The sequence below is a fragment of the Panicum virgatum genome, chromosome 5N (genome assembly GCF_016808335.1).
Source record: "Panicum virgatum strain AP13 chromosome 5N, P.virgatum_v5, whole genome shotgun sequence".
In the NCBI taxonomy this organism is placed as follows: domain Eukaryota; kingdom Viridiplantae; phylum Streptophyta; class Magnoliopsida; order Poales; family Poaceae; genus Panicum; species Panicum virgatum.
In genome coordinates, this window is record NC_053149.1 from 59,394,608 (window position 1) to 59,404,392 (window position 9,785).

The window sequence follows — 9,785 nt, forward strand, 5'->3', positions numbered from 1 at the left end:
ACATACCCGACCATTGTATCTAGACGCGAGGAGCCACCGTTCCCGCATGAGCGACCAGCTTGTGGTCCAACACCGCCACCAGCGAAACATCAAGGAAGGGGTCAGTACCGACAGAACGCAAGTCTGAACTAACCTGAATGGCCGGTGGAACATGCTTCTTCAGTTGTGAGACATGTAAAACTGGATGTTTCTTGCATTCAGGTGGAAGAGCCAGCTTATAAGCCACTGTGCCAACTTTAGCCAAAATCTTGAATGGCCCAAAGAAACTATATGCCAGTTTTTGATTGCTGCGGGGTGCGACTGAGGACTGTATATATAGTTGTAACTTCAAGTATACTGAATCGCCTACCTCAAAAGTTCGCTCACAGCGATTCTTGTCGGCATGATGTTTCATGTGCTGCTGAGTGCGCAACAGTTGTTGATGGATCAACTTGTTGAGCAGGTCACGTTCCTTTAACCATGCTTCCAGATCAGGTGCTTGACAAGAGGACAGATCAGAAATGCAAGGTGTCTAGGAGGCTGACCATATAGGACCTCAAACAGAGTTTTGCCCAAAGCTGAGTGAAATGCTATGTTGTACCAGTATTCAGCGAGGGGAAGCCAATCAAGCCACTTTCTGGGACAAACATTCACCAAACAACGAAGAAAAGTTTCCAAACATTGATTCAGTCGTTCTGTTTCGCCATCGGTCTGTGGGTGGTAGGCGGAGCTCATCAAAAGTTTGGTGTCAGTAAGACGAAATAGCTCCTGCCATACACGACTGGTGAAGACACTGTCTCGGTCAGAAACAATTGCTGATGGAAGACCATGAAGTTTGTAAACATGATTGAGATAAACCTGAGCCACTTGAAGGACTGTGAATGGGTGTGACATAGGAATAAAGTGAGCATATTTTGAGAATTTGTCAATCACCACGAGGATCACTGTCTTGTTGTGTGAATTTGGTAGGCCTTCAATGAAATCCATGCACACAACTGACCATGCTGCAGTTGGAACTGGTAAAGGTTGGAGCAAACCTGGAGATTTAACATGCTCTACCTTGGATTGCTGGCACACGGCACAGGCAGCCACATATTGCTTCACAGTGTCTTTGAGATGTGGCCAAGCAAATAATTGCTTAATGCGCTGGTATGTTGCATTGAAGCCAGAGTGGCCTCCCACACCACTGTCGTGGAGAGCTTGCAAAATATGATTCTGAGCAAGAGTATTATTGCCCACCCAGACCCTGCCTTTATACATGAGTACTCCATTTAGTAGCTGGAAGCCTTTGTCATTTGTAGGAGAGACACTGAGTTCAATCAACAGTTGCTTTGTGAAGTCATCATCTGCATAACCGGCCTGTAGTTGATCCAACCAAGTGGGAGAATAGAGAGACACAGCCATAATAGTAGAAGGAGGTCGCCTGGATAATGAATCAGCAGCAGCATTAGTGATCCCTTTCTTATACTGGATAGAGTAATCCAAGTCCATCAGCTTAAGTAAAGCTTTTTTGCTGAATTTTAGTATGGATCTTCTGCTCTGTTAAGTGCAATAGACTCTTATGGTCAGTCCGAATTACAAAAGGCTGAGCTTGGAGGTATGGTCTCCATTTATCAATTGCCATCAGTATGGCCAGACATTCTTTTTCATAAGTAGGCAATGCTGCATTTCGTGGGTTGAGAGCCTGACTCAAAAATGCAATAGGGTGGCTGTCTTGCATCAGTACTACTTCCAGTCCAAATTCACTAGCATCAGTTTCCAAAGTAAATGGCTTGTTGAATTGGGGAATTGCTAAAACAGGTGCTGTAACTAAGGCATGCTTCAGCAAATCAAAGGCTTCCTGAGTGACAGTAGACCACAGAAATGGGGTTCCCTTTTTCAGCAATTGTGTCAGAGGTCGGCTAATCAGACTATAGTGTTTGATGAAACGACGATAATGACTAGTGAGGCCTAAAAAACCTCGAACATCTTTCACAGTAGTAGGAACTGGCCAATCCTTGACAGTCTGCACCTTGTGAGGATCAGTGGAGACACCTTTGTCAGAAATGACATGCCCCAAATATTCAATACTGGTCCGAGCAAAGGAACACTGGGATGGTTTTGCAAAGAATTTGTTATCGGCCAAAATCTGAAGAACTGCTGTTAACAGACGAGCATGGTCTTCTAATGTGACTGTATAGATGAGGATATCATCCATGAAAACCAGGACGCCCTTTCTCAGCAGTGGAGCAAACACCTCATTCATCAGACCTTGAAAGGTTGCAGGTGCGTTGGTCAATCCAAACGGCATGACCACAAATTCATATAGCCCGTGATGAGTATGAAAAGTTGTTTTGTGTATGTCACTAGGGGCTACTCGGATCTGGTGATATCCAGAGCGCAGATCCAATGTTGAAAACCACGCTGATCCAGCAAGTTCATCCAATAGTTCCTCGATAATGGGCATTGGGTGCTTGTTTTTGACAGTCACAGCATTGAGTTTGCGGTAGTCGATGCAAAATCGCCAGGAACCGTCTTTCTTTCTGACCAATAGCACCAGGGATGCAAATAGGCTTGAACTGGTATGAATGAGGCCTTTCTGCAACATATCTCTTAACTGCTTTTTAACCTCATCTTTTTGATCTGGTGGCAGTCGGTAAGGACGAGTATTAACCGGCTGGGCACCTAGAAGAAGTTTAATCTTATGATCACACTGGCGTTGGGGTGGTAGGGCTGAGGTTGAAAGGATCTTGATGATGCCTAGAGGGGGGTGAATAGGCGAACCTGCAAAACTTGAAAAATTCTTCGCAGAAATTAGTCATGTCGGAACTTCCGACCCACTGTAGGAAGTTCCGACCCCTATACTATGATTTGAGCGAAATTCAAAACTAAATATGAAATTGCAAAAACTATATGAATCAAAAGTTCACCAGTACGTAGTAGAGCACCCTGCAAGTGATCTTGTGCACTAGAACAACTCAAGAAAGTAGATCGGGTCAAATTAAGTTCTAGGTCAACAAGAACAAGTAAGAACAAGCAAAGTAATTGATACAAGGATTTGTTCCCGAAATTCATACCCACAAAGGATGCTACGTCTCCGTTGAGGAGCTCACAAAGAGCCGGGTTGCCCTATAACTCTTATCCTCACCCAATCCACCACAAAGGAGGATTGAGTACTCACTAGCTCTTGTCCACAAATGACGGGGTGATACAAATTTCCCGGGGCGCTCACAAACGAGAGGGCGCTCCGCGGGCGACGCCGAACCGTCTAGGAGCAAGCTCCAAGAGTAACAAACGTGAATCGCAGGATGGAGATGCTTCTAGTGACTTGAGAAGAATGTGGCTGCTCACTCTAGGTCAAGGACTCAAGATCAATCACGAATCTAGCTCACACCCAAGCCCTTGCTTGGATCCACTCAAGGATTTGGCACTTGGAAGGGTTGGGGAGGTGTTTTAGAAGCTTGAGAGCGAGTGAAGTTCGTGTGAAGTCAGCATCACTGAATAGAGGGGTGAAGGGGTATTTATAGCACCACCTCAAAAACTAGCCGTTGTTGAAGTTTTATGCGCTTATCGGAACTTCCGACCCAGGGTCGGAACTTCCGACCAGTTCATTTTCAAACAGCCGAGAGGGGTTTGTCGGAAACTACACAGGACCTCCGAGAAGGAGGGTCGGAACTTCCGACCCTAGGTCGGAACTTCCGACCTAGTCAAAAACAGCTGGCCGAGGACCTTTTGTCGGACAAGACTTGACACTTCCGATGGGGGTCGGAACTTCCGACCCCTACTGGATTTTTCTGGTTTGATGCCTTGCCGTGCATTGTGCCGAGAAATGGTTGGAAGGTTTCTTTTCTAGACACTATAGCATCTCCAGACCGTAGTTTCACATTCCTCTTGATAGTACAGTGTTTCCTATACTCAAATTCAAAATAAAAATTAATAAAACTCGTCAATGGAGCTCATGCACCGTTCCTCAAGCGAATTTAGCATCGATACTTGCTCTTTTCATTTTCAATGATTTTAAATCCTGCTCATAACTCAATAAATGCATTAGCTCCTTAATTGTGCGTGTCATTATCATCAAAACCCACTTAGAGGGCCAAATACACTTACAATCTCCCTCTTTTTGGTGATTGATGACAACACAATTAAGGCCCACAAGATATTCATATAAAATTATTTATCCAAAGCTATAGATAAGCTCCCCTAAATTCGTGCATGAGTTCAAAAATTCTCAAGAGTAGCCTCACATGCTATTTGCACAAATTCAAAGAGCTCACATCTATTTCTTTGAATCTAGTGGGGTGCAAAGTGTCACAATATAACCCGTGATGCATATGACATGATATATCAACCAACAAAGTGAAAATAAGCATTACACCATCACATGAACACTACAAGCAGAAAATATCATAGGACTAGTCACACTAGCAACACATAGCATAAATAAGTCTTACAAACCAAAATTGACACTTGGCACACATCACATAGTCTCAAACATAACACAAATAAAGTCTTACACGTCCACAAGCTTAGATAAGATAGAAGTTCACAACCCGATACCAGATGAAAAAACGAGATAAATGATAAGCATGAAGCGTGAAGCGCGCTTGTGACCCTGAGTTCACCCCCCCTTTGGCATCAAGCGCCAAAAAGGAGAGGCCTCGCCAAGGTCACTACTCGTCGCCGTCGTCATCTCCATCTCCATTGTCGTCATCGGTGGGGGTGTCGGCAGCCGGCACGTCCTCCTTGTCCTCGCCGTCGGAGCCCACACGGCCTCCAAAGTCCTCATCATCAAACAGCGGAGGGCCACCATACATCGAAGAGAAGTCTCCCATCTCACCCCACGGGTTGTAGAAGACCGGCGGAGGAGGAAACTCCATGGGAGCCCGAACTGGAGAGTGCTCCATGTCATTTTTGGCCATGAGGGCCTTCTGCCTTGTCTCAATCTTCAGGAGCTGCTCATCCACATGCTGCCTATGAGCACAAATCTCCTCGGCGTTGTGCTTCCCAATGTTGAAGCAACCAAAGAGTCCACGAGATATGAAGTTAAGCATACCCTTCTTCTTACTTGGACCACGGGAAGGGCCATGGGAACTAGAGGGACCGGGCTCAGATGGATCAACAGAAGAGCCTGGTGCCTAAGAGCTGGACTGACCCTGACGCTTAGGGCGAGCATGAGTGCCAATCTTCAGGAGTCAGTCCACGGTTCCCTTGTTTGGCCTGGAGACAAGGTGGTCCTGATCTGCCAGGATGTTGATGCCTGTCACTTCCTTGATCATGTGAAAGATGTATGGAGAATAGTGACAGCCCCTCTTGGGCAAGATGGAGGTGCAAATAATCTCCTCCCACAGAAAGTCAAACACACTAAACTCAGAAGAACCAGGAGTCATCTTGGCCAACAAGTTCCTTGACATATTGGAGATCCTGACTGAGTTTCCGGCCTTGGGAGAAAGAGTGTACCAGAGAATCTGATTCATGAACTTGTAATATGGAATGAGTCCAGAGGTTTCCCCAAACTTCAAATGTCCATATGCCTCGTCGTACATAAAGTGCATCTCCGCATCATCAATGACATTCTCATCATGAATCTTGGGTCTCTCAAGATCAGCATCAGGAAATCCAAGCATATCAGCAAATTGGCGATAAGTGACAGAGTATTTCTCACCCTGAAGCATCCAATGGAATTTCTTGCCTGGATGATCAACATACAGAGTAGCATAAAACTGAGTCACTACCTCCTCATTCCAGTGATAGTTGAAGGACATGATGGCTTGCAAGTGCATGTGCTGACATGTGTCCACTGCCTGAGTAACTACCTGAACATCCAACTCATTCAGGTGACCCCAATCCATAGACTTCATCTCAGTGGTAGGATGGGTCTTGGTCATGATGACAGTCTCATACCAGTCAGCGTGAAACCACATCTAAAACCTGAAGTCTCCCTGCTGCTCCTTATCATATCTGTTATAGTTTTGGAACCTCAGCTCCTTTCATGTAATTGACGGTCCTGTGGCCATTGTACTGAGCTCCAGTCCTGTTCACAGGTTTTGACATCCTTATGATGCGGTGCTCGAGATAGATTAGATCATTTTCATCCCCTTGAGCACCAGGAAAAGAAGCACACTTCATCCTTGGCCTGGCATGTGCATCTGGGTTAGGCCTACCACGACCTTGTGCCTTCTCCGGCACCTTGGTAGCCACGGCCTTCCTCTTGGCATGAGCACGGGGAGGTGTGTCTTCACGAGTCTCCTCGGAGTCGGAGGAAATCAGTGACTCAATCTCTGGAGTGGAAGCCTGGTGTATATGTGAACATCTAAGATGGATCGAGAGTTTGAACGGAAAGGATTGAATTTAAAGAGGTAGGTCAGTTCTGAAAGACACCTGTCGGAACTTCCGACCTATGGTCAGAACTTCCGACGGGGTCTGTCAAGAACCCTAGAACATAAATTTGATTGAATGTTTTCTAATCGAAACGATACTTCAGAGGCATGTTCTATTAGACTCTAGGAACCTAAACCTAAAAGGAATCCTTCTAACTCCTTAAGCATTGATAGATCAGGCAATGAGAAGATTTGAATTCATACCGGTTCGATTTCTCGCGCAGATCGGAGGAGCGAAGGATGAGATTGGAGTCTCCGATGGATAGGGAATCCAAAGAACCTCCAAGCTTCAAAAACCCACGGCCAAAACTCCAAATCACCGCAATGGGGAGAAGAAAAAGAGTGGGCGGTGGTGAAGAAGTGGAGTTAGGGTTTGAGCAACGGTTCACAGGGTATATATAGAAACGCCTTTTATCGAAAGTTCCGACGGTAGGTCGGAAGTTCCGATGAGGCTAGCAAGATTTTCCTGAGAGCATTTTATCGGAGGAGACTTGGGACTTTTGATGGGCAGGGTCGGAACATCCAACACACCATCGGAAGTTCCGATGAATTATTTTTGGTCGACCGAGAGGATCCGGTCGGAAGTAACTAGAGACTTCCGACCCTTGTCGGAAGTTCCGATCATGGATCGGAACTTCCGATGAGTTGAAAAACAGCCCAAAAGGAATTATTTTTGGAGATGAGTTTTGAGCGGAGTATTGGATGTAAATTGCTTGTAGACATGTAGAACATCTGGATTCAAGTGTGACTAGGCACAAACAACAATACATAACAATAGTCACATGAATCAAGATTTGATCCAAAGATCAATATCCAAGATTTTTTATAAAACTCACCCAAATAAAATTGTTTTTCCTAGTCTAGGCAACAATCAAATATGTGCAATAAGTCAAGCCAAGTTACGAGAATCCAAGATATTTAGTTCACTCCTCAAAGCACAAAATCTTTGCTCATCTAGAGGCTTGGTGAAGATATCAGCAAGTTGCCGTTCGGTGCTCACATAACGTAAAGCAATATCTCCCTTAGCCTCATGATCCCATAAGAAATGATGTCATATATCTATGTGTTTTGTTCTAGAGTGTTGTACCGGATTGTTAGCTAGCTTGATGGCACTCTCATTGTCACACAAGAGTGGAATCTTACTAAACTCACAACCGAAGTCACTCAAGGTACGCTTCATCCACAAAAGTTGGGCACAACAAGCACCCGCTGCCACATATTCGGCTTCGGTGGTGGATAAATGTGACACCCTAGGTGTCTGCACAGTAGAACTGCATTTATTCTATGCATCATGTGCTTAAATTGCTTGAATAAGGGTCTTATTTTAAAAATATAAGGTTAATTGTGTAAATTTGATTTGATGCAAGGTCCTTCCTATAATTTAATTTGAATAAGATGGGTGAATGTTGCTTTTGTGGAGGGTTTCTTTGTAAAATTCAGTGTAATCATTACATGGCAGGAAATTTTACTTTTCAGTCTAAAATTAAGGTGAATTCATTTTGGAAAAGACGAAAGTCCATTAAATTCAAAATCCTTTCTATGTTTTCAAAATAAATTTTCAACCTTTGGTCAAATCAATTTTTGCACAACATCAAAGTTGTAGATCTTGAAAAGTTGAACAACTTTCATGTTGGACACTTTTTCATTTGAGCCCTAGTTTAGGAGTTATTTTTGTTTTACAGTAGGACCCCTAAACTTTTCTGATTTTGCAAACAAGTCCAGCCTGTCGTCTTCCTCCTCTCTCTCTGTTTCCTCTACCGCCGGCGCAGAGCGGCGCCGCCACCGCTCAGGAAGGCCAGGAGGCCACCTGCTGCTCCACCGCCACACGCGGCACCCCCGCAACCCCCTGGCCCCACTCCAACCCGCGCTAGAGCCCTCCTCCCCTCGCCACGCTGCCCCGGTCGTCTGCGCGGCCGCCACATCGCCGCCGCCGTGGCGAGCTCGGGGAAGAGCCCCGGCTCCCTTCCTCTCGTGCGCTTCAGCACCAGGGGAACCCCCGCATCCCAATCCCCTCGTTCCATCGCCAGTCCCCCGCCCCGAACCTCCAGAACGCCACCACCGCCCGCGCAGACCCCATCCCTAGCTCCACCTCGCTCTCGCGTAGTTCCCCGGCCACTCCTCTCCCAACCCCGACCGCCGGACCAACCTCGCCGCCGCCGACCTACGCCGAACCGCCGCCATCCACGCCGGCGACCACCTTCCCGACCACCCTGGCTTCAATCTCGGGCACCAAAAGGTGCGCGTCGACGTCCTCTAGCTATTCCCCTACCTAGCCTCCACCTCCGGTGACCATCCTCGCCGGGATTAGCCGCGTCGTGCCTCCCCTGCTCCGGCCATGGACCTCATTTGAAAAGAAAAGAAAGTTCCAGGGGCTAGATAAAAAAATGTACATGAACAATAGCATTCAAACCAGTGAACTTTAAAAATACCTAAAAATTTGTAGAAAAATCAGAAAAATATAAATCAAACTGTTTTGGAATCCTTGTGACAAGATCTACAAGTTTGTCCACAGACCCCTGGACAAATTCTGGATGTTTTATTCTCTAGGATAAATGGAAGAATAAATGGAGAGAAATTGTTCTATGAGTTGTACTCAGTAACTTCATGTGATTTTTGGCTAAATGTGTCCGGCAGTGTTACTAGTACATGATAAAAATTTGAACACCTTTTGACATAATTAACTAGGTCAAAGTGTCAAGATTCCTAGATCTATTAGTTTTACTAATGTATTTATGCTGGTAGAAATATTCAAGTTCTCTGTCTGAAACTTTTTTCATGCATTCATGTCACTAAAACCTTGCTATTGCAAAGGTTTGGGAAATTTTAAATATATTTAACTATATCTTTGATTTAATGTTTGTTAAGTAGGCTTTAATTATAATAAATAGTTTCCTTGTTTAGAAAAACCTGTGAATATTTGTGGAACTCTATTTTGGTCATATGTTCATGTCTGTAAAATTTGGGGTCCAGAAACATTATAGTACTTTCTGTACTAATTAGTATTACCATATGTGGTTTAATTTTGTCAAAATTATTACTTCTGTTTATGCCTAGATAAATTCTGAAAAATTTACAGTAGCTGTGTTAGCTCTGTATCGATATCTTGTTAAATTGATAACCTCTGATTTCTATAGTTTAGTCTGTAGAATTTAATCTTGTTCTAGGTGCTGTCTGAGTAAATATTTTATTCTGAATAATTGGCTGCATGAAACGGTATGGAATTTACAGGATAGATTTCTCTCTGTACTTCCTATTTGAAGTAATTTTTCTGAATTTAAATACTGGTTGTGTGCTGAGTTGCTTAATTCTTAGCAAACCATAATTTACATACTATGTGAACCAACTAAAACTTACTTTGTGAAGATAGTCAAGTTGTCTTGTGAAGTTAATCATGTTGTTTTGTGTAGTAAGAAATGTTAAATAACTACTCTATAAACAATTGCCCAT